Here is a 25,730-nt window from a genome sequence, read left to right on the forward strand (position 1 = left end):
ATCATGGTGAGGCCAATCATCAAATGGATGGTAGGGATATAGCACACACACCATGATGAGGCCAGTCATCAAATGGATGGACGGTAGGGATACAACACACTCATCATGGTGAGGCTAGTCATCCAATGGATGGACAGTAGGGATACATGTAACGACCTTAGAAATTTTTGTGTTAATCTTTCCCTAAGTAGTTGTTTTTGGGGTAATTAGCGCTATACTCGATTGCTTGTGAAATTTGCATCAATCACTTTAAATTCGATCTGCATGACTCAAAACTTGTAAATTAGTTAGCGCTATGTTGCTCTAAAATCTGGGATCCATCGCTAAATCCAGTTGTTCTAGGGAATTTTTGCAAGTTCTAGATCGGACCTGGACCGCGCGTCGAAAGTCCGTTAGCGATGATCTTAGGCTGTTGCGGTCACCATGTTGGGCTTGACCATCACCTCGAAAATCAAGTCCATGAGATGTTTTGGGTCGATTTGATTGAGTCTGGAGTGAAGAGTGTGAGAACGGTTGGAAATTTAATAAGCTTTTATGAAATTTGAGTCGTGTCGCTTGCGCGACGATTCTAAGCATTCTGACCATTGGATTCTGACTCAATTTCACTCTCTGATCAGGGAAGGTGGCCCAGGCATATCCTTGTGCTTGTGGACCTGATCGAGATTCTGTGACCGTTGATTTGAGTGTGGTACGCCACGGCTGATCTGAAGAGCCGGTCGGTACGAAAACTCAGCCTGACCTAGATCCATGGTCAATGAGCTTAAGTCCGACCTTTCGTGGTTATAGGCCCATCAGAAGTGCTTCGTTAGATCGTAAGAGGCAGGTTTTGGTTATACCCTAAGTGTACCTTGACCCTGGGGTTATTTTCATCAATATTAGGCCTATTTATAGTCCTTAAACCCTAGCCCTCTTTTCCATACGAATTTTCTCTAACCCTAGCTTGGAAAGAGAGTGGAAAAGAGAGAGAAAGTGAGAGAGAAGTTGGTGAATCATCTTGGATTCTTTCCTGTTCTTCTACATCCTTGAACCTTCACTTTGAATCATTATTCTGACGATTCTGAGTTCATCTTGGGGTAAGTTAACCTAATCCTAATCTATGTTAGAGCTTAGAATAGTCTTGGTGTTGTTGTATCTCATTTCTATTCTTGCTTAGGTTATTCTGTCGCCGTTGACGAAGACAACTCGTCTGAAATCAGTTCGGTGTTCTTTCCTTACTTAAGGTGCGGGCTTTAAGTGTATAGGTTATGATTTTCAAGGCTTTCAATGCCAGTTAGTGATTTATTCTTGTTATGGATGAGATTTCACATGCCAAATGCTATGTTTATGTTGCGTTCCTGATATGCATGTGTTATATTGAGATTTGTGTATTCTATATGTATGTATAAAGTACCGTATACGTATAAAATATGCACTCGTGTTTGCCATGATGATTTGTCGTGTATGTATGCTAGATGTATGTATGACAACTCCTTGGTAAAAGGAATTGTCCAAATGCTTGTTTTTCAACATACGTCATGTATGTTGTATCATGTATTCTAAGTGTTTGTAGATATGACTGAATGACCTAAAGTGTAACTTATTACACTAATTGCGGGCGTTGAGAAGTGATTCTCAACACTCCTATTGATGTGCATGATTTCCTTCTTGCTAGTTACATTCCTTGTTATTTAATTTCAAGCATTACTTATGCTTACATTTATGTTAAGTTGATATTCCTCAAGTGCTTATGTACTATGATTTGAGTTGTTGTTTCCTTTACTGTTCTACATTCAATTCATATATCTGTTGTAGTGTAATGTGTTTGGGACTATGTATTAGTCCAGAAAATCGGTAATCTACCTTAAGGTTGTGGCTGAGATTGCTTTCGCCACAACGGATGTAATTAGACGAACCCGAGCCGTATTAGAGTTTGCGGCAGTGGTTTGGCCACGTGGAGTGTTTGTGCACTCTATGTTGTTCAACCCAACGTGCGCTCGTGCTAGTCGAGTTCGTCAAGTAACCCGATTGTTCGATATATGTTCACCATGTATGGACGCTACTGCTTGAATCTAGGGTACCAAACTTACCAGTGGAATCCTAATAACCATGGTACCTTGATCCGCTAAGACTCATGAGCCGGACATGGTGGTATGGGACACCGTGGTCGAGCTGTCAGCCTACGCTGGGGTGACGAGCCTCCCCGTAGTGACCAGTGAGCAACTAAACTCGTGAGCCGATTATGTTGGTATGGGACACTATATTCGTGCTGTCGGCCTACATTGATTGGTGACGAGCCCTTTATAGTGACCTCGAGCATACTTGGATACCGCAATGAGGTGACGAGCCGAACTGTGGTAATAAAGGTATGAAAGGTGTGCATTGATTGGTGACGAGCCCTTTGCTACGACCTCAAATATATGATCGTATGAGACGACTAGGATTGATGACCCTAGAATGGATCACTGTTTGGATGGTGACATGAGGAAGGTATCTTAGCTTCCCAATCCTGCTGTGTGAAAAGGACTAATAACAACTTGGTAACCATGTTCATGCACCGCATTTGTATGTGCTTTGTAGATGTGTCGTACTTTGAGGTGGTGTCATGCGTAACGTAAGATGAAGACGTTGAGGGTGTACGCGTGAGGGCACGCATCATTTTGCATACATCCTTACATTAACAAGAGTACTTATGATTTATTTAATTGTTCTGCTTTATCATTACTGTTTGATTGAACTGATAACATGTTAACCAGTGCCTTATTGTTCCACTGAGTTGATCACTCACTCCCACGTTCTAGGGCGGTGTTAAACACCCACCAGACTCTGTCTTAGGTTCTGATGTTGCAGATGTGGATGCAACTTCTGAGGCAGAGTGGGAGATGGATGATGATGAGGCTGCTTTCTCTTATATGCAGTTTTCAGACGGGTTCTAGCGAGCCTTGTTCTGATGTGCGGGACTCTGGGATTATTTTTGAAAATTTAAATGATGTAACTTGATACTTGTAATTTTGTTAAGTAACACTTTCATACGACCTGGTTGGTGAATGTACTTCAGGGATTTACACTTGTACACATATATTTCTATAAGTCTTCCGCTTGCTTTATTCACTTATCCCTGAATTATATTTGTGTTTTGGCTTAATCTATTCCATGTTTTATACACTAATATAGTCAATATACATCCATCATTAAATATGTTGCATAAGTGATATTTTGGAACTCGGGAGCTGAGTTATGCTCGACCCTCGAATTTCAGGACGTTACAAATTGGTATCAGAGCATGATCTGGATTAAACCAGACTTGGGTTATGGTCACACACCGCACGTTGTCACCACTTTAGTGTATTTGGGTGCGGGTCTATTGTAGATTTTGTGTTTGTGCTCCGTAGCTTTTATCGGCGAAAGTTTCTTGAAAACCTTCGCCGAGATCGAGTCTGTGCTCTCTCCTAATCACACACAGCGACCTGAAACCTTTTTTAGATCATCTATTAATGAGTTTAGATGGTTTATCATCTTGTTTTAACCCTTAAACCTTCAAGAAATCTTTATTTTAATCAGATTTCTACCAGAATGGCCCGATAGGCGTCAAATCATGCAAGGGGCCGATCGGGGCATTTCTTGTAGGGCCCAGGGGGGGACCACACTTTTCCAAGCATGGGGGACCAGGAGGACCTCGCCCAAATGGCGAGGCATCATCGGTCAGTCCAGAGACTGGCGATGCCATCGCCGGTTCGGCGAGGGCTCGCCGATCAGCGGGCCAGGCGGGCAGGGCCGATGCGGGCTGATCATTTCTAGGCCTAGTGTGGCCCACCCCTCCACAGTTTTCAGCTTAAAACCCTTCCTTTAACCTATTTCCTTCATAAACATCCATCCCAAGCTCTCCCTTTCTTGAAAATCCTCTCTAATCTTCTCCAAATCTCTCCCAAATCTTCTTCTTCTTCCATTTTTCGTGCGAACCCATCACCCTATTTCAAAACCTTCACTCCCATTGCTAATTTCTCTCATTTTCCTTCTCATTTGAGCTCTCACATTCCTTTTTGGGCTCTTAAGTGTGTGGAAGCTTCACCATCTTCCTATTTCTCTCTTTCTCGCATTTCTCATGGCCCTTTTTGAGATTGTGACGACCATCTTTTTCATTTCTTCCCTTCTTTCCTTGATGGGGAAGAAGAGAGCGCTCGTGGATGAAGTCGGGCCTAGCCGCCCAACTCGTGCACGGAGGCTGAGAGGAGCCGCCGCGAGCACGTCCGCCACTCATGAATTTCAGACTAAGCGAGACCTCGATCCTCGAGCTCCCATTGGTAGAACTTTATTGGAGGAGTTATCGCATGGAGTCTATGAAGGCCGTAGGGTCCTTTTTGAGGCTCATGTTGATCTGCGGCTCTTTGGTGAGTTTTTGTTGTTGGAGCGCTTAGAAGGGGCTAGTTGGGGTCCTTTGTTTGAAGGCGAGTATCGTGCGAATGCTAGCACTGTTCGAGCCTTTTATGCCAATATTCTTGATCCTTCGCTGGAGCCTCTGTAGTTCAAGATTCCTTGTGGTAGCGGTCGAGTGGGTATTGTCAATATTGCTTTGATATCCCAACTCCTGAATGTGCCACTTAGAGAAGTGCATGCCAGCGAGAAGAATGTGAACAGTGTGCACGAGAGGGATCGTCACACCCGATCCTTGTGTGGTCGTCTGGTCGAATGGCAGCCGAATAGGAGTCTTCTGGCTACCTACATGACGGACGACTTCCGTTTACTTCACCACATATTTACGTTCAATGTATACCCAAGGTGGAGCAACCGCAGCGAGTGTATGCGCCTGATGGTGGATTTCTTATATCAGGTGGGATAGGAAACGAAGTTGTGTGTGCCGACGTACGTCCTGCACCAGATTATTCTCATCACTCGTTCGAGTAGGAGGACTGAGTCACTTCTATTTGGTCGCCTCATTTGCATGCTTGCACATGAGTTTGGCTATAGGCTTGGAACTGAGAAGCTGGTTCCTGTTCGTCATATTGATCTGAGGACTCTTAAGCAGATGGAGATCGGTTCTGGTCGATATGCCTCAGAGAGTGAGGCTGAGTCTGAGAGCGGTGATGAAGAGAGTTATGCTGAAGGTGGTGCTGAGATTGAGGAAGAAACAGAGAAAGACGAGAAAGAAGACGAGGCACAGGATTCGAGTGATAGTTCTCCTCCTGTGGCGCCAGAGCAGGACGCAGAGTAGACTGCCAGAGATGCCCGTCTTACACCGCTTGAAAAAGGGCAGGCTGTTTTACGCCAGGATATTGTTGATCTTCGAGGCCTTGTTAAACATAAGTTTAAGAAGGTGACTCGAACTCTAAAGTCTATCCTGTGTTTCTTGCAGGATAAGGGTGCTCCGCCTCCATCTCCTGATTCGGACGAGTAGCTGTCGTCGTGGTCGTCCTTTGCTTTGTTTGTTATTTTCTTTCTGTGTGTAGCCGTTGTTGGCTTTGTAGTTGGAGTTGTTTGTGGTTGTTTGTAGTTGCTGTGGTTGTTTGAAGTGTTTGAAGTGTTTGAAGTGTTAGATGTTGTTGTTTACATGCTTTCCTAGTCATGATTTATGTATTGCTGCACTACTTGTACTGCGACGATTTTGATTAATGGAATGCATATTGTTTGTCTTTGGAGTTGTGCTGTGTTGCTTTGTGGATGGATTATGTGACGTAGAATCTGACAGGTTGCATCCTCTGTTGAATGTAGGGATGCCTCCTAAGGGTTCAAAGTCTTCGGCCCGTCTCTCTTTGATTGAGTCGCTTGCTGGGGTTCCTCCCTTGAGCGATAGCCAGTCAGATCCACAGGCGGGTCCGTCTCATGCCGGTGTTGGGTCGACACCTATGGCTCCTCCAGTCACACCCTCGGTTCCTGAGCCAAGCCGTGTGCCTTCGTCTGCTCCACCTGCTGATAGGTTTGAGCAGCAGCACCACCAGCAGCAGCAGCAGCAGCAGGAGTTCCTCTCTTCCATGGTTGGCATCTTTGCTCAGTCAGTGGGGGCGACTCCACCTGTTTCACCTATGCCTCCATCTGGGAGTGCCAGTGCCAGCGACACTTTCGAGCGATTCTAGCGCTTGCGACCTCCTACGTTTGCGGGTTCTCATAGACCCGAGGAGGCCGAGTATTGGATCGACCGTATCTCTAAGATGCTGAGACCGCTGCACTGCTCTGAGGTTGAGCAAGTTGAGCTTGCCTCCTTCATGTTTGAGAAGGAGGCCAATCTGTGGTGGGACAGTGTTCTTCGCACTGTCGAGGAGGATTTTGTGTGGTCGTGGCAAGCGTTTGAGGCACGCTTCCACGAGAAGTATTTTCTGATTACGTACCGACATGAGAAGGAGAGTGAGTTCCTTCGCCTCCGCCAGGAAGGATTGTTGGTGACGGAGTATGAGAACTGGTTTACTGAGTTAGGTCGGTATGTTCCTTTGATCCTGGGTGATCAGCCGATGAGGATGCGGCGTTTCTCTGAGGGATTGAGACCTGAGATCCGATCGAAGATTTGCTGTGCTAGCATTTCTTCTTATGCGGAGCTGGTGAGCATGTCCTTGTGAGTAGAGCAGGACGGGGATAGATCGTCCCGCATGCGAGCACCGATGGTTCTTAGGCCGCGACTGGATTTCCAGGGTGCACCTTTCCTCGGCAAGAGGCCGTGAGCAGATTCTCCTCCGAGGCGTTCAGCGCCGCCCGCTCAGCAGATGAGAGCTGATCTTCGATGTTCATATTGTGGGAAGACAGGGCATTTGGACCGTTTTTGCTTCTCCCGTATGCGAGCCAGTGGTTTTACTCCACCGCAGAGGATTAACCGTCCGATGCCTCAGGTTATTTCTCCTCCACCTCTTCGATCAGCGCCAGTTCATCCATCCTTTAGACCTGCAGTTCCTAGCTTCAGGCCACCTCAGTGGCCCATGGTTCCTCTGCCGAATCGTCAGCAGCAGGCTCGAGTTCATGCGCTTTCAGCTGAAGCGCCTATGTCTGACTTAGTGCCGAGGTCCTTTGAGGTGACAACCCACATTGAAGGTATTCCCGTTTCTATGTTAGTGGATACAGGATCCACTACTTCTCTTATATCTTATGCGGCAATTAGGCGTTTGGGTTTGAGATCTGTTCCCATGTAAGGAGTGACGCTTACTACCGCTACTGGGATTTCCTCTGCTTTGGGCAAGCGTTGTTTGGATTGTTTGGTCGATCTTGGAAGTGGATCGATCCGTGTTAATTTCTTAGTCGCACCACTTTATCACTACGATGTTATTATGGGTATCTCACGAGGATGCGAGCTGAGATTGATTATGAAGCTAGATCAGTGATGATCCATGGACCTGAGGGCGAGACTGTTACTTTCCCAGTTCAGGTCAGTTACCCTCTTCGTATTGATTATTATTCTTCTCTGTGGAGAGTATGGCTGAATCGGCGTTGGTTAGCACGCCTGTAGTTCAGGAGTTTGAAGATGTGTTTGAGTCGATTCCTGGATTACCTCCTCAGCATGAGATTGATTTTGCTATCGATCTTATGCCTGGTGCGGCGCCCATTTCTTTACCCACCTATCGTATGCCTGCGAGTGAAATGGAGGAGTTGAGGAAGCAGATAGATGATTTGCTGGAATTGGGTTTTATTCGGCCTACTGTGTCTCCTTGGGGAGCACCTGTTCTGTTTGTGAAGAAAAAGGATGGTTCCTTGCTATTGTGTATTAATTATCGCAGGCTGAATCTGGTAACTGTGAAGAATAAGTACCCTTTGCCCAGGATTGATGATCTGTTTGATCAGTTGAAGGGGGCACGGTACTTTTCGAAGGTTGATCTGTAGTCAGGGTATCATCAGTTGCGCGTCAAGGATGGGGACGTGCAGAAGACCGCTTTCAGGACTAGCTTCGGTCATTATGAGTTCCTTGTGATATCGTTCGGTCTGACGAACGCTCTGGCCGTGTTCATGGTTCTGATGAACAGGGTGTTTCGGCCATTCCTGTTCCGATTCGTCATTGTTTTTATCGATGACATCTTGATTTATTCGGCGAGTCAGGCAGAGCACGAGGAGCACTTAAGAGCGGTATTGGATACTCTTAGGAAGCATCAGCTTTTCACGCAGTTCAAGAAGTGTGATTTCTGGAAAGAGGAAGTCAAGTTCCTGGGACATGTGGTGTCCAAGGAAGGAATAGCCATCGATCTTACCAAGGTAGCTACAGTGCAGGACTAGAAGTAGCCTGGTTCAGTTACTGAGGTAAGGAGTTTTCTGGGTCTTGCAGGCTATTATCGACGCTTTATTTAAGACTTCTTGAAGATTGCCAGACCGTTGTCGCAGTTGACACGGAAGGATTTGAAGTTTGCTTGAAATGAGCAGGCGGAGTTAGCTTTTCAGGAGCTGAAGGACAAGTTGACATCCACCCCTGTGCTAGTATTGCCAGAGCAAGGGGTTAAGTATATTATTTATACTGATGCCTCTCGCGTTGGCCTGGGTTGTGTCCTTATGCAGAAGGACAGGGTGATTGCTTATGCTTCGCGTCAGTTGAGGAAACACGAAGAGAATTACCCTACGCATGACCTGGAATTAGCAGCTGTTATTTTCGCATTAAAGCTTTGGAGACATTACCTCTATGGTGAGGAGTTTGAGCTCTTTTGCGACCACAAGAGCCTTAAGTATATTTTCACACAACGTGATTTGAATATGAAGCAGCGCAGATGGATGGAAACATTGAAGGACTTTAAGTTCGATGTTTCTTACCATCCGGGCAAGGTGAACCTTGTGGCAGATGCGTTGAGTCGCAAGAAGGCTATTGAGTTTGTGGCTCCGCTGATGATAGCAGAGTGGGATATGTTGGAGTTCGTGCGCGATTTTGAGCAGAAGCTTACGGTGGTTGAGCCGTATGAGGTTATCGCACACATTCGTGTACAGCCCCTTATAGACGAGAGGATCGTTGCAGCTCAGGCAGATGATGAGCTTTTGGTGAAGATGAGGCAGCGGGTTGGTACAGATGAGAACTCCGACTGGAGTGTTAGTTCTGATGGGGGCCTACGATTTCGTGGCCGGTTATGTGTTCCTGACATCCCTGACTTGAGACGGGAGGTTCTCGAGTTAGCCCATAGTTCTAAACTTGCGATGCATCCAGGTAGCACGAAGATGTATCAGGATATGAAGAGGTCTTATTGGTGGGACAATATGAAGGTCCAGATTGCTAAATTTGTTTCTCGTTGTCTCATGTGCCAGTAGGTCAAGGCAGAGCATCGCCGACCTCCTGGGTTGTTGCAGCCCATGCCCATAGCTGAATGGAAGTGGGATTTCATCTCTATGGATTTTATTTTTGGGTTACCGAGGACGAGGAAGGGATATGACTATATTTGGGTGATCGTCGATCGATTAACGAAGTCGGCGCATTTCTTACCGATCAGAGTCACTAACTCTGCAGACGAGTTGGCTAGGTCGTATATCAAGGAGATAGTGTATCTGCATGGAGTTCCCCTGGAGATTGTGTCTGATAGAGACACGCGTTTTACATCTATCTTCTGGACTCGTATCCAGGAAGCGATGGGTGTGAAACTGAAGTTCAGCACCGCGTTTCATCCGCAAACAGATGGGCAGACGGAGCGCGTGAATCAAGTCCTAGAATATATGTTGCGAGCTTATGTTTTGGATTTCAAGGATAGTTGGGATGATTGTCTTAGTATGTAGAGTTCGCGTGTAATAATAATTTCCAGGCGAGTATCGGCATGGCTCCCTATGAGGCGTTGTATGGTCGCCTGTGCAGAGCACCCCATTGCTGGGCAGAAATTGGTGAGCGTAGTTTGCTTGGCCCAGAGTTGGTGTAGGTGACTTCAGAGAAGGTTGACATCATTCGATGTCGACTTTTGACAGCGCAGAGCAGGCAGAAGAGTTATGCTGATACAAGGCGTTGACCGCTTGAGTTTGAGGTTGGAGACCATGTGTTTCTGAAGGTCTCTCCTATGAAGGGAGTTCTGCGGTTCAGTGAGAAGGGGAAGCTGACACCGAGATTTATTGGTCCATTTTAAGTTTTGGATCGAGTGGGAGCGGTAGCATACCACCTTGCTTTGCCCACACCTGTTGCGTGCATGCATAACGTATTTCATGTTTCTATGCTGAAGAAGTACGTTCCTGATCCTTCGCATATTATCAGTTGGAAGAAGTGCAGTTGAGTGAGGATGCCACTTATGTACTGCGACCGACGCGTATTCTCGACAGGAAGGAGTAGGTATTGCGTAACAAGGTTATCCCTCTTGTGAGGGTGCTATGGACGCATCATGGCGTGGAAGAAGCTACTTGGGAATCTGAAGCTGAGGTCAGAAAGACCTACCCTCTGATCCTTGAGGATTATATGAAGGTATGAATTTCGAGGACGAAATTTTCTTTAAGGGGGGTAGATTGTAACAAGCTTGGAAATTTTTGTGTTAATCTTTCCCTAAGTAGTTGTTTTTGGGGTAATTAGCGCTATACTAGATTGCTTGTGAAATTCGCATCAATCACTTTAAATTCGATCTACATGACTCAAAACTTGTAGATTAGTTAGCGCTATGTTGCTCTGAAATCTGGGATCCATCGCTAAATCCAGTTGTTCTGGAGAATTTTTGGAAGTTCTGGATCGGACCTGGACCATCGCTAAATCCAGAGTTAAAATTAGAAACTTACTAAAAAGGAATCCTAATCTAGAAATAGTAAGGAAGAGAGAAATTACCAATTTAGAAACCTATCTCAGAATCCTACAAAATAAGAAAGTTGGGTTAGTTTCTAAAAAAAAAAAAGAAAACTATCTAAAATAGAAAGTTATTTAAATAGAAAATTTATAAAAATTAAAGAAAAACCCGGAATTAGAAAATTCTAAAATAAATCCTAAAAATCAGAAAAGTCCTAATCTTAAACTAATCCTAAAACCAGTTAACTTCAGGAAACGTAGCCGTCAATCCTCGGCAACGGCACCAAAAACTTGTTCACACCCCAAGTACAGGGTTGTGATGTAGTAATAAACTCGGTAAGACCGAGGTCAAATCCACAGGGACTGAAACCTGTACGTTATCTGAAAATAACCAGATCTAGAACTAGGCTAAGATGAAATCTAAACCAATTGTGATTTGAGGAATAATGGTGAAATATTAATCTAAATTTAAAGAATTCAGAGAAAGGGAACTAGGGATTTAGAGGATCCACTTGTAGAGATCAAGGAGATCTTATGCCTGCTTCATGGATATTATACTGAACTTACTTGATATAGTTTTCAAGAGATGAAAGGTATAAGAATTAGGTATGATTCCATCACAAATCCATGCCTAAGAGACAAGGTAAACAACAGAACTTAGACCAATCCATAACCAACTAAAAGATGTATGAGTGTTAGGAAGGATTCCATCATCCAACCATGTCTATGAGACGATGGCGAACTACAGGGTTTCCGAACATCAAAATAAAAGGAAAGGAATTATTCAAGCCATCACAGATCTACTGTAATTTAAATCACAACAAACCATTAATGACTAAAAGAATTTCTTAAATCAAAACAGAGTCAATCAGTTCAGTTCAAATCAAACCTGTAGAAGCTCCCATCACGCCACAAGCTTCACCTCTTAGCCCTAGCTAAGAGGTTTAACTCAACATAATTAGACTAAGTCTCAACATAATTCATAGGAAAAAGAAGAAAAATAAAGAAAAAATCTATAAAACTTCCAAACACTTCTCTCTCCGCCTCTCTTTCTCTATCTGACATCCCCTATTCAAGCACACCATCTTCTCCACATTTGGAACTCTTTTTATAGCTTTTGGAGTGGTGAAAATCGAATTTGGGAAGCTATCGCACGCGCAGCGAAAGCCTTTTTGCAGCCAAGTTCGGGGCTTCATAACTCTCGCGTTCCTTGCGTTATTCCTATAAAATCAATGTCTCTTGGAGGTATTTTGGCTGGCCTACACGATGGATGGTTCAGATCTGCCATATGATCAAAGATGGTCGGCCACAACTGCCTGAAAAATCAGATTTCGAGGAAATCCACCCCGTCCATTAGATTGCCCTCGAAATTTCGATAAGAAACGGATGGTTTTTCATGTCCATTGACTCAGAATCAGAGAAGAAATCATTCAAACATCAATTTGAACATTACAGGGCAGTCCACTTATGGCCTCTGTATCGCGCACATGTGCTTGCATGGGTCCAAAAGTTCAGCATAGGTTTGAAGAATTCATGGCCCTCTACAAGATGGACGGCTTGGATCATCCGTACGGTCATTCTATGGGGTCCACTAGCATCCGCAAAAACGGACGCTGTCCGTCCGTAAAACAGCGTCAAACGGCAGTTGCCGTTTTGAGAAGAGAACGCGGGTCAGCGCTGCTGACCCGCCTTACTTGGTTCGGTGCGCAGCGGCATGTGTGTACCTTATGTACACACACTGTATATACGGGGCCCATTGTGATGTTCTTGCAAAATCCAAACCATTCATTCGATTAATCTCCCTATTTAAGGCGTTGAGACCAGATTTGAGACAGCTTCAGATATCAGGTGGGCCCAGAATCAACGGTTTATGGGTTGATCTGTCAGTTGAGGTGCTTTTATAGTGATCCGAGGGCTAAAATTTGATATGTACGGTTAATTTATGGCCCTCAGGCCATGTATAAAGTTTTGAGCCAATCAGATGGCGGGAACTATGTGATCTTGCATTCTTTACCAATTTCGGGCCTCTTTAACGTGAATGACTTGATTTCCTCGGATCCCTGAATGTAAATTCTTCAGTCTTGGTTCTCTGGAGTGCGTCCCTTGTTCTGGTAACTTCGGAGTGTCAAATCCATGCTTTTAGTGCTATTTTTCAGTCCACGCTCCTGATTGCATCCTGCAATAAAAACACAATTAAAATATGACATTAAGCATTATCATGTACGTAATATCAGGCAATAACTGGGGTCTGATATGTAATTTTAGACCCTCAACACCCAAGACAGACCCATCAAGTCCAATATTCGACATGTTTTGGGGGTACAGAAACATCAGGGTGTATTTCAACGGTAACCATACTATTCTCTATACTATGGCCCGCCAGAAGGTCGGATTAACTTCATTTTTTGACTCAATGCCTAAAATGATCTGGTGAACAGGTTAGATGGTGTGGATTAGATCAGTGAATCAAGGTGGGGCCTATAGGAGTGGCCCACCCAAAACCACTCTTTCCCTTTCCTTTTTTTTTTTTTGCATTGGCACACCCCATTGTCCTCACGCTTCACTAATAATGTCCAGTGTCCCTGGACCCTATACGGTTGCATATTCATCAAGGTGGGTCCCACATGGGCGTGGCTTACTTAATCGTTTGATATTTATGTTTTGTCATCATTGTTAAGGAGGGCCCATTTCGCTTAGACGGCCATGGGGTCCATTTGAGGAACGGCTTGGACATCACATACATCAAGGTGAGTTACATCCGGGTGGGCCACACGGATACATCATCACACCAAAGTCTTGAAAGAGAGAGGGGGAAGAAAGACAAAGAAGCACCCACCTTAGATCTTGGACTTCTTCTTCCACCAATGTGATCTAGAGCTCCAAGGGAACAAGATTCAATGGTTGGGATTGATTTTGGAGGGTTAGATTTGGGGAGTGGAAAGCTTGCAAAAGAGTTAGAAATGGAGAGCTCTCATGGATGTGGGGAGCTCCCTCTTGTTAGGAAAATAAGAAAGAAAGAGGGAGGGAGAGAGATAAGAGAGAGAGAGAGATGTGATGGCAATTAATGAGTTTGACTTATGGGAAAAACGGAAGGGGTGGTTGCTTGTAAGGGGTTAGGGCTAGGGTAGGGTGATGTCACCCCTAGGGTGACATCATAGTAATTATATTTCTTGGAAAGTACAACAACAGGGATAGGTGGGTCCCACGATCAAGCGATCAACGGCCGAGATAATGCATGGGCTGGATCTCATAATCTGAGCATCTCATTGATGCACAAGACGTGTCGTCTGAATCGCGGCGACGGCGCGGTCACAATGACATAGGTCTCGTTTTGATTTGGCTCAGGTTTACAGGATGTGACTTAAGAGCATGCGCCAATGCTATCTACACGTCGCTGGTCGTCGAAATTCGACTGGGAGGACCACGGAAGTTTATGGAATGGTACGGGATAGGATACGGGTCTTACATCTTACCTGAGGTTGCTCAAACTAGCTCGGTTGGAATCAAGGGATCTGTTGGATAAATCGCTCTAGGTAACAATTTTATCTATTACCTTATTTAATTATTTGTATATGAATACATAAATATGAACAAAAACACACACCCACCTAGTCTGGCTATTGGCTTCGCAGGAGAGTATAGGAGGTGCCAGCAAAGTAGGGTGGGCTTGGGTAGGCCCACTGTGATATGCATCTGAAATCTATTCTAACCAATAGATGCATTAGCCCATGTTAGGCTCTAGGTCAAAAAATAGACTCGTTTCTGATTTAGGTGAGCCATTCCAAAGGAAATAATTGGGGAGATGGTGCCCACCATTGTTAATTTCTATATGGCCCACTATGAAATCCACTCCGATCATTAGATATGTCATCCCGAGTAAGATTGGGGGCCAAAAATCAGGCTGACCTATGATTCAAGTGGGCCACATCAAACTAAAAGTTGGGAGAGGACAACCCTTAATTTTTACTGGGTCCACTACCATGATAATATGAAATCAACTCCAACCATTAGCTTACACACTAAAATAAGGCCCAAGGCTCAAAAGGCAGACCCATCCGTGATTCAGGTGAGCCATACGAATTGAAACACAGTTTGGAAGGTGAGTGTTTTCCCATGTATTATTTCCAATTGTGTGGTCTACCTAAATCGTGGAAGGGGATGTTTTTTGGGCCCTGGTGTGAAATAAGGTGACAAAACTTGTGATTCGGGTGGATTTCAAATAAGCATCCAATCCATGCAATAGATTGGCCCCATCACAAGGATTGCCACATGAAAAAATCAACCATCAAATAATTGAGCAAGTCTATTTATCAATGGATAGCCATTGTTTTTTTATTTTATTTTTATTTTTATTTATTTTATAGATGTGATCCACCTTATGGGTGGATGAAGCTGATTTTTGTAGTGCAAATGATCCTCATTGTGGGACTAACCTATTGGATTAGTTGGATGCTGCATTCACTTAAGAGGTTGTAGGTTATTCTTGGGTAGAGCATAACTTGTGGTCCAACAAATTGGACATGAAACATTCTCTCTCTACACACCCCCAAAAGGTGAGAGCACACCCCTAGTAATTGTATGGACAAAAAGCTATTCTAGCCCCCTACATATTTTTACACTTAGGTGTGTGGGAAAAGGTAATCCTAGCATGAAGACAATTAATCTTGTGCCAAAGTAAGGCTCATCCAGTCATATGGAGCATCACATGCTCAGGCGATCACTTCTTTAGGTTCTTAGATGTACTGAAAAAGTACACATGCTATCATGGCATACACAATAAAATCATAGCCATCCATGAGTTGGGACCATTTTAAATATGCACTGGGATACGATTATGCTTCCGAGCTGAATAGGTAGATCTATGTACGTTGATCAAGCACGTGTACCTTGAACATGAAATAGTAGTCATATTTTTCTAAGCTTCTAAATTTTCCCATAGGTGTTGTTGATTAATGGAACATTTTACTGTATTGGCATCGTATTTTTATAATGGGTCCCACTTGTTGAATGTCGTAGGTTTTTATATGCCCCCACATATGACTAATGCCTATTCATTATATGAGTTCTAGCCCGATCATTCTTGTAATCAAGTAGGTCACCTCTTGTACACTGAATGTGGAACACTAGTAAATCTTACCTGAACCTGATTTTATCTGGTTTCAGATCCTGAAAGAATGACCTCAGATTTAAAGGATATACCCAATAAGATCTAGATAGACAGAGTTGTGCTCACTTGCACCCCATATTAATCACACCATAACAAGATATAAAGAATTATTTTCTTATAATGTCTTTAGTTAAGATATTTGTTTCAAAAAATCATTACAATAAGTCTTTTGTTCAGTTGATAATTGACACGTTGAGTTCTTTCACTTTAGTGATAGAGTCTTGATCAAGTTTGAACATCTTTGTAAGCACTTACAAGTTCATAGCACACCAATATTGATGTTAGAAATTTAGATCCTTAGAATATAAAAAATGCTAATTACTTGTTTAAATAAAATATTCCCCCTCTCTAAATTTAACCTTTGATATTATTTGTATCCAAATGGTCACTTACATTCTAATATGAGATATATAAATTACAGAATATGCAATGGGCGGTAAAACATGTACACAAGGAGATGTTTACAGCTATGGAATCCTTCTATTAGAGATGATCACTAGAAAGGGGCCAACTGATGACATGTTTATGGACAATCTAAGCCTTCATCATTTTGCTAAGTTGGCTTTGCCTGAACGAGTAATGGAGATTGTTGAGCCACAACTGCTTTAGAAGACACTGAAGTTACTGAGGGTAATGGAAATCATATCAATACAAGAAATAGAATGCATGAATGCTTGATTTTAATGGTCAGAATCGGTGTCTTGTGCTCTTCAGAGTCTCCAGGGGAACGAATGTGAATGAAAGATGTGGCTTCAGAAATGCATGCAATCAAGAACCAGTATCTTGGGATCAGGATTCACAGAGACATACAAGTTAGATCACAAATGTTGGATGGAGGTTCGTCTTACCTCAGTCAATACTAAGTTATTATCGGTAGTTATGTTGAGAAATATTTTCAAACAAAGTTACTTTGTTGAATACATTTCTAAACAAGCTTTGGATAGATTTAGTATTGGGTTAAGAGTGTACTTGTATTCATATTGGATATATCAGAAGATGTGTTTCTTTTTCTTTCTTTTATATTATGCTAGACAATGAATTTAATATGAAAAACACATTATCGTATTATAATAAGAAGAATATTGAGTTATTAAGATGTTTAATTGTTAATATATTTTATGCAAAAGTTTTAAAATTGATGTTTCAATAGTAAGGAATTAGTTTAGATGTTGGATTGCCAATTTATTATTAGTCAATGAGTGCTTTCATGCGAGCATGGTGTCCTCACTTACTCGGCCTTTTCTTACTTTCCTTTAGCATTTATGTGATTAAGGTGTGATTTTACTTAGATGAGATAATGCATATAACTTAAAGTCACTACTAGCCAAATGAGGGTTACAATCTAAGGTCTGCTAGATATCGTAGAATAATGCTTATAGGTTAGGAAATCATAGGACTCCCCTTTTGGAGTTCTGACATTTATCTCCCACCACTATAATCTAATCCCAGCCATAATAAATCTAGATCAACCTTACGTATTAGAAATTTGGATCTAATACCATAGTTAATTTATACACTTTATGGAAGCATGTTCAACAAAAATAAAACAATCAAATAAACAATAACCAATAAAATAATCACATAAAGTATAAGATAATTAATGTAGAAAATCCTTGTGGGAAACAATTATGGCACAAAATGATAGAAATCCACTATAATTAAAAGCATTAGAGTTTACACCACTCATCTTCTTTGATTACAGCAGAAACCCAATCTCCCCTTACAATGTGCACTTAGAAAAACTCTAGCCCCTTGAAAAAATCCTTTCACATGCCCTTAAAAGTGTAGAAAATTGACTCACCTCACAAAACCCTTGCCCTTAGAGAGAAAGCACTCGTATAATCTAAGCCCTAATCGAAAATGGAGTTAAATACCACAATTTGTACTAATCAGTGTAACCTGTCAGTCGGACCGAATGAGACCTTCTGTCAAATCTAAATAAACCAACTTACATATTTTGGTCGAAATGAAAATGTGTAAATCTTCATAGTGAGAAAACTAAGAAACCTTCCCTAATTCGGTTGAACCGAAAAGACATCGGTCGAACTGAGATAAGACTTCTCTACACTAGCAGATCGGTAGAATCTAAGGCATCCCACACAATAATCTCCACATTGACTTGCATTATGATAAGTCATCTTAAAAATCTCCCTTAAAACCTCCACCTTGAGCATAGACTACTCCCAGAATTCTCCACCTAGAATGCATATCCATTTACACCCCTATGTAATGGTGCACAATCTTAATAATGGATGGAGAGATTGATCAAGCACAAGCAATGCTTGAAATCCCTTTGGTCATCGACTTAGTCAACATATCAGTGGCATCCTTGTCCATGTGGATCTTTCGAAAAAGAATCTATTTAGAAGTAATGAGTTCTTGTATCTTATGGAACATCACGTTGATGTGCTTGGTTCTCGCGTAATACACTTGATTCATTGCTAGATGGATAGAATTCTGACTATCGCAATGTAAATGAATCACCTCTTGCTTCAACTTGAGTTCTCCTATCAGACCTTTCAACCATAGTGCCTCCTTTGATGCCTCTGTTGTAACTATATATTATACATCGATTCTAGAGAATTCTATTATAGACTATAACATAAGTCTCCAACATACCGGTCGGCCTGCTAATGTGAAAATATATCCTATAGCGAACCTCTTGTTGTCTAGATCACTTGTATAATCTGAATCCACATAGTCGACAACTCCACCTAAAGTTCCATGTCCTTCGAACATGATTTTAGTGTCGATTGTGCAGTTAAGATACCTTATAATCTGCTTAACAACATTCCAATGCTCATTTCCTACATTCGCCATATATTTATTGACCGCACTAACTGTCCGTCAGATATTTGGCATCGTGCAAACCATTACATATATGAGATTCCCCACCATACTTGCATATGATACCCGTGACATATCTGAAATCTCATTTTCTATACTTGGACATAACCTTGTTGATAACTCAAAGTGGCTTGCTCAAGGCGTGCTAACTGTCTTAGCACCTTCCTGTTAGTGCACTTATTAGTTAATCACATGTGTCCATGTGTCGGTAAGTTGGTTGAGCCCTTGGAAACTAAAGATTGAAGACACAAGAGTACATGAAATATCAAGGAGTGAAAAACAGGTAAATCATGAGGTACCTTGGTGATCCTAACCTTAGACCCAAATAGACTCAAAACAACCTTAAACTCTAGATGATCTATTCCTTAATAGGTAATCTTCATTTGATCATACATTGGCCTTAAGATCATTATTTAGACATGCTTAGTTAGCCTATAGAGATTTAGAGTTATTGTAAATTGTATATCCTAAAGACAACAGAACTTTAGATGATTTCGACTGATCCTCGATCAATCAAGCGAATCCTCAATCGATCGATCGATCGAGCGAATCCTCAAACAATTAATTGAGAATAGCTAAAACAATTAATCCAGCAACATTTCTAGCCAAAGTGAAACTAAGTTTGACTGATCGACACATCGATCGATCGATCGAAGGTGCCATTTTAAGCTTATTTATAGTCATTAGAACTCAACTTCTTTATAAAGGGCATTTCGACCTTGGGATTTTTGATGATTTTTTTATGCCATTAGAGCTTAGGTGATTCCCCACTCTTAAATCCACTTTTAAGCCTCTAAACCTTAGAGATTCAAGTCATATTCCTTTAGATTTACCACTCTAATGAGGATTCCAACCTCCATTATGAGGATGCACTTGATCTCCACCATTTTCTAGTGAATAGACACAATTTCATAGGAAAATCCTTAGTCTATTAACCTTTAGAACACCCATCTAGGTGAATCTGCATTGGATAACAACTATCTATTTAGTTATAGGATATTCCACTTTCTCCCATTACCTTGGTCATCTCATTAAAGCATCAAAATAAGGTGATTGATCATAGGAGCTGAAGCATCCACATCAACGATCGTGGGAACAAATGAGAAGTTAATTCAAGAATAAGAGAGTATTGAAGAAGTATCCCAAGAAGGCGTAATAATGGGGCTCAATCTTGAAATTGCAGTTTTACTGCTACAAGCGAAGCTTTAAGATATGGCTAATGTCCTAGAGGGGGGTGAATAAGACTTTTTAAAATTTAACTAAATAATCAAATTCACTTACTTCTAATATACTTATTTAAAGGAATACAAATAAGAAGAAGTCTAAAAATAAAGTCTACTTAGTGAAAGCATCATTTAAGCATTCTATCAAACATGTTTGCTGCAGTAAATAAATCAAGTATATTGTTCAATAAAACATAACAGATAGAAATTTAAATCATTTAACCCATTGCATAAAATGTAAAGTGGTTTGGCTACGTGCCTACTCCCGGCTAACGCACTCTCTTCTAGAGTGTGTCGGATTTCACTATTTAGATGGAGTTCGTTCGAAACCAAATGGAGCTATTTTATTTTGTGATGTAGCCGAGTTTAGTGAAGCAGAGTTTGTTTATGTCGACTTAGGTGTGGATATTTGGACTCCTAGTGGAGCATATCTTTTATGCTTTGTATGCCAAGCGAGTGTATCTGCATCCTAAAGTGAGGTTTCCCCCTTTAAGCTTATCACTTGAGTTCATTAATCTTTGTTGGGGCACAAAAATATTCTATCTTTATCTCTTTGGGAATCTCATTGGCACATGCCTCACCTTAGTGAGGAAATTCCATTGTGTGGATCAACTCCCCAGATTACGCCCTCTATTGCACAAGTTAGCACCCCCAGCCTATCATTGACGTTTTGTGCACTCTCTCTCCCCTCGAACCATGGGTTGTGCGCTGGGATGGGTTGTGCGCCCCTGCTGGAGATGTGTTGTGCACTCCCTGTTGTGCGCAAATATCCTTCACACGTGCGAGACGCCTATAAATACCTCTCTCCCATCCTCATTGAGAGAGGACAAAAGTTAAAGAAGCTCAAGAAGTTCCCGGAGTAAGAGAAAAGTGGAGCCACAGAAAATCCACCCAACTCAAGTTGCCCTGAGAATGTCATTGTGCGGGTGCACAATCGAAGTTATCTATGGCATAACTCAAGTTGCCCCAAGAATGTTGTTATGTGAGTGCACAGTCGAAGTTATTTATAGCACAACTCAAGTTGCCCCAAGAATGTCGTTGTGCGGGTGCACAATCGAAGTTATCTATGGCACAACTCAAGTTACCCCGAGAATATTGTTGTGCATGTGCACAATCGAAGTTATCTATGGCACAACTCAAGTTGCCCCGAGAATGTCGTTGCGTGGGTGTACAATCGAAGTTATCTATGGCACAACTTGAGTTGCCCTGAGAATGTCATTATGTGGGTGCACAATCGAAGTTATCTATGACACAACTCAAGTTGCCCTGAGAATGTCGTTGTGTGTTCACTCCCCAAGTATAGGGTTGTGATGTAGTAATAAACTCGATGAGACCGAGGTCGAATCCCAAGGGACTAATACCTGTACATAATCTGAAACTAAGTAGAACTAGAACTAGACTAAGATGAAATCTAAATCAATTGTAATTTGAGGAATAATGATGAAATAATTATTTAAAACTTAAAGAATTCAGAGGTAGGAAACTAAGGATTCAGAGGATCCACTTGTAGAGATCAGGGTGATCTTATGCCTGCTTCAAGAACTCAACTAGACTTAGAGTCCCATCATGAAAATCGAACTGAACTTTCTTTGATATAGTTTTCAATAGATGAAAGGTATATAAATTAGAATGGATTCCATCACCAAACCCTGTCTAGGAGATAAAGCAAACAACAGAATTAAACTAATTAACAACCAATCAACATGATATGAAGGTTAGGAAGGGTACCATCACCCAATCATGCCCAGGAGACAATGGTGAACAACATGGCTTCCTGACGTCATAAACATAAAAAGGAAAGGAACACGCTCAAAGCTATCACAGACCTATTGTAATTTTAGTCACAACAGACCATTAAAAACTAAAAACATTCCCTTAATTAAACTAAAATCAACATCAGTTCAGTCTAAACAAAAGGCACAAGCAAAAAGGTCTCCCATCATCCTGTAAGCTTCACCTCCTAGCCCTAGCTAAGAGGTTTAGCCTAACAGCATGATTAGGCTAAATCCCTTAACAAAAATAAAATAAACAAAAGAAAAATAAAAAAAATAAAAAGAAAAAGAAAAACAACTCTACTATCTATCTATCTCTCGGCTCCACGTCTAAGCTGTGTCTCCACTTTCCTTTCTTCCTCTCTTTCTTTTATAGGAATAGGAGAGTCGGTGCTGGGGCAATGGAGACGTGCGTAAGGGGCTGAAGTCGGTGGAGAACCTCCTTTACGCAGCTGGGGTCGGTGGGAGCTGCGTAAGGGCGTGCGAACAATAGAATCTACGTAACTCAACTTACGCTGATGTATTGGTGGGGCCCACTTCAGCTAACATTTGGAAAATCCACGCCATCCACCTTGTTCTCCTTGAAATTTCGGTCGGAAGGTGTATTTTTGGCCTTCTGTTGATGAGGCACACAAAACTTTTTACTTCACCGTCTGTTGTCTTGTTTGGACGGTTTAAAACCAATCTTCATTAACTTCTGCCATTCTGTCACCTGAGATTGGGTGAGAGGGAGCTTGGGCTTCTGATAGACAGTCTGGATGAGACCGAGGATGCATGATGGTGGTCCACAACATTCCTCTGCAAGTCCCTGTGCGAAACAGAGCCACGTTGGTCTTTTCATTTTTTTTTGGTCGTTGATGTCATGATCGACGCAATCGCAGGGATCCAGTCCGTCCCTTAGAATACTCATGTAAAACCATTCGGAAATGGTTTGTTGGGCTTGGATTAGGTGTGGTCCACCGTTCTGTCCATTTCACCGTCAATCTTTTGTTCGGCTGAGACGTTCACACGATCTCTTGCATGGTGGCAAAAAGACACCATGGATATAGTCATGGATACCCCCTAGGGCGAATGGACGGTTCAAATCGATGATTTGAATGATTAGTGGGCCCCACTGAGAGAGACCGGTGGACGCTAGTGCGTCCGCTGTTGCTGGTGCGGAAAGAGTCGGGTAAGCCGACTTTGAATGGGATTCTCGTTCCGGTGCGGCTCGCATGCAGATGTGCTATGTACACGCATGTTAGACGTGGGGTCCACTATAATGCATGTGATCAATCCACTCCGCTCATTCCTTTCCTCTTGTAGATTAAGTGGTTGAGACCAAAGCTGAAGAATATGCATATATCAGTTGGGCCCATATTACTGTTTTAGTGGCTGATCTGTCAATTGGGCCACTTCAACAGAGATTCAAGAGCTAAAATTCGACGTGTACGGTTAATTTATGGTCCTCAGGCCATGCATGAAGTTTCGAGTTGAACGGAGCTGGAAACCCTGTGATCTTGCATCCTAGACAATTTTTGGGCCACTTGAGTTTCAGTTTCTTAGTTTTCTCAGATCTCTGGCATACAAATCCGTCGATCTTGGTCTCCTGGGGTCTGTCCCATGCTTTGGTGAATTCTGAGTATTAAATCTCAGCTTTTAGTATCTTATTTCAATCCAAGCTTGTAAATACACCCTGCATCACAAACATGATTACATCAGGCTGTTAAACAGTACCATGTTCATAAATCCAGGCAATAACTGGGTTGTGACATGCAATATTTGACCCTCAACATTGTGTGGGTGCACAATCGAAGTTATCTATGACACAACTCAAGTTACCTTGAGAGTATCATTGTGCGGGTGCACAACCGAAGTTATCAAGTGCACAACTTAAGTTTCCCCTAGAGTATCATTGGTGCACAACCGAAGTCTCATACAACAAAAGTTTTCATGTTTAGAGAGCTCCCGAAGAAGGAAAAGTCCATCCGTGCATCTGGTTCACTCGCACAACCATTTCTTTTGAAGGGACATTAAGAGCAAGAAGAGAAGAATTCAGAATGAGGTGGAGAAGTCGAAGGAGAGAGTGAAAAGACAACTAGTGTTTATCACACAACCAAACCAACGGCCTCAAGTCTTCACAACTCATCTGTCTTTGTGATGAACATCTAATATGCCGAAATGCTGCCAAAATTTTCCATTGAATTGCTTCTCCTCTCATTCGTTGTGTTGATTCATTGTACTTTGTTTTCAGAATCAAGGGAAATACGAGGATGTAAACAAACTCAGAATTAATTAAATATATCATAATGATTGTTCTCTCATTCTTTCATTGTTATTATTGAATGATAATCCCCCTAATCATGCCTTCGTTTCTTATCAAAACAATCTTATTATAGATAATGTTTTAATTACTTATATTTAGAACCTATTGAGTTACTTGGTTAATCTATTTCTCTTAGTACAAAAATATGCTAATCTTTTATGCAATTGACTCTTAAATTGAATAATTGACATGCCTCTTTAATTCTATTAAGAATAAGTGATTTGATTGTCACATGCTATCTCAAGTAAAAAATAGGTTAATTAATTATATGTTTGCCACTTCTGATTACTTGATGATATTTCGGAGGTTCTTGAACTAGTGGACATTTTTTTCTAATGGATTAAATAAAAAATTTTGTGAACTAACTATCTTAGGGATCATTTGGGCCTATGTGGCTTTTGGGGATAATCCAATTTTATTGCATCCTTGGATGGATTATTTGCCTTATGTGGTTTTGATGGAATATTTGTCATTTTGTGTCTTGATGGTTTATTTTATGCGGAGTTATAATTTCTGAGTGACGTTAGAGTTCAGGTGTTGATTTTCTATTCATCTTGCGGAGTTCACTTTTATTGTTATTTTTAAGTGAAGTTGAAGTTCACTTGTTTATTTTTTAGTCACCTTGCGGTGTTTTATATGATTTTCGAGTGAAGTGGAAGTTCACTTGTTGATTTTCTAGTCATCTTATAGAGTTCATATACAATGTGATTTCTGGGTAAAGGAGAAGGTCACATGTTGATTATCTAATTATTTTGATATGTCCATTCCTATTATGGTTCCTTTTACATTTTCTTAATAAAGTAATTATGTTGGTGGATATATTCTTTGTGTATATGATCGTGAGTTAGAATTTCATTGTTTAATAAATCTTTTTCTATGTCTTGCAAACTATTTTGAATTATGAATGTTGGGTGTATAATCTTAGAGGGTATTTCTCACTATAATAGCCATTGACGCTATCAAAACATATCAGTTGATGCAGGTTAGAGCGAGTCGACGATGTTTACCTAGTTGCTAAAAGGGATCAAGTAGTTGAGGAGCTATACGAGATCCCATTGGAGCATATTGAGCTTCATCATTAGTTGATAAATTTCTATTTTAGATTAGGGTACTTTTGGTATTTGGGTTGTATAAGTTTTGTATGGGCACTACATTTGGATTTTTGTTATGAATGAAAAACTTTTACTTAATGCACAGTTTACTCCGCTAGTAATTGTTACTAACAATGAATATTGAGAAGATTGTTTAAATTTAGACTTTAAATTTTAAGGTTAACACTCAGAATTTTAGAAAACAAGTATTATACTCAGGTTTTGAAAACTGGGGTGTCACAAGATGGTATTAGATCGGAGTTTAGATAAATCTTGCCTTGGGGAAAATGGAACTTATATAAATTCAAATACTCCAAATTTACATTGATGAAATTAGATACTTGAACTAAGTTTAATTCTTATAAGTAATATGGTTTTATGAATCTAGAAATCTAAATTTTAAGCTCCCTTGAAAATTACTAGAATAATATGGAACTTAAAAACAGAATTTAGGTGTCGTGGGAAAACAAATGACTACCATAATGTATATTGAATGAGAACACCTCCCGACTAGACATTTGAATAATATTCTCTTAAATATGACATATGAACATTTCAAACATCCTTTTTATTAGAAATAATATCCTTCTGTTGAAATATCGATATTAGGTTGGAAAAATCTTATTAAATTCAAGAAATTACAAGTTTAGACACCTTGTAATTTGTCATGGATCCCAAATATAACCTTGTAATAACTTGTAAAAAAACTTAGGATATTCGTA

The 25,730-nt window shown here is 41.3% G+C and overlaps 1 long non-coding RNA gene across 1 annotated transcript; it reads left to right on the plus strand.

Moving 5' to 3' along the window:
- The first annotated feature begins 14,958 nt into the window (after positions 1–14,958).
- Positions 14,959–25,107, plus strand: LOC131254748 (uncharacterized). The gene is made up of 2 exons (XR_009175842.1): positions 14,959–16,607; positions 24,891–25,107. It is a non-coding gene; the product is annotated as an uncharacterized LOC131254748 (long non-coding RNA).
- Positions 25,108–25,730: the final 623 nt, after the last annotated feature.

The sequence above is a fragment of the Magnolia sinica genome, chromosome 9, assembly GCF_029962835.1.
Source record: "Magnolia sinica isolate HGM2019 chromosome 9, MsV1, whole genome shotgun sequence".
NCBI classification, from domain to species: Eukaryota; Viridiplantae; Streptophyta; class Magnoliopsida; order Magnoliales; family Magnoliaceae; genus Magnolia; species Magnolia sinica.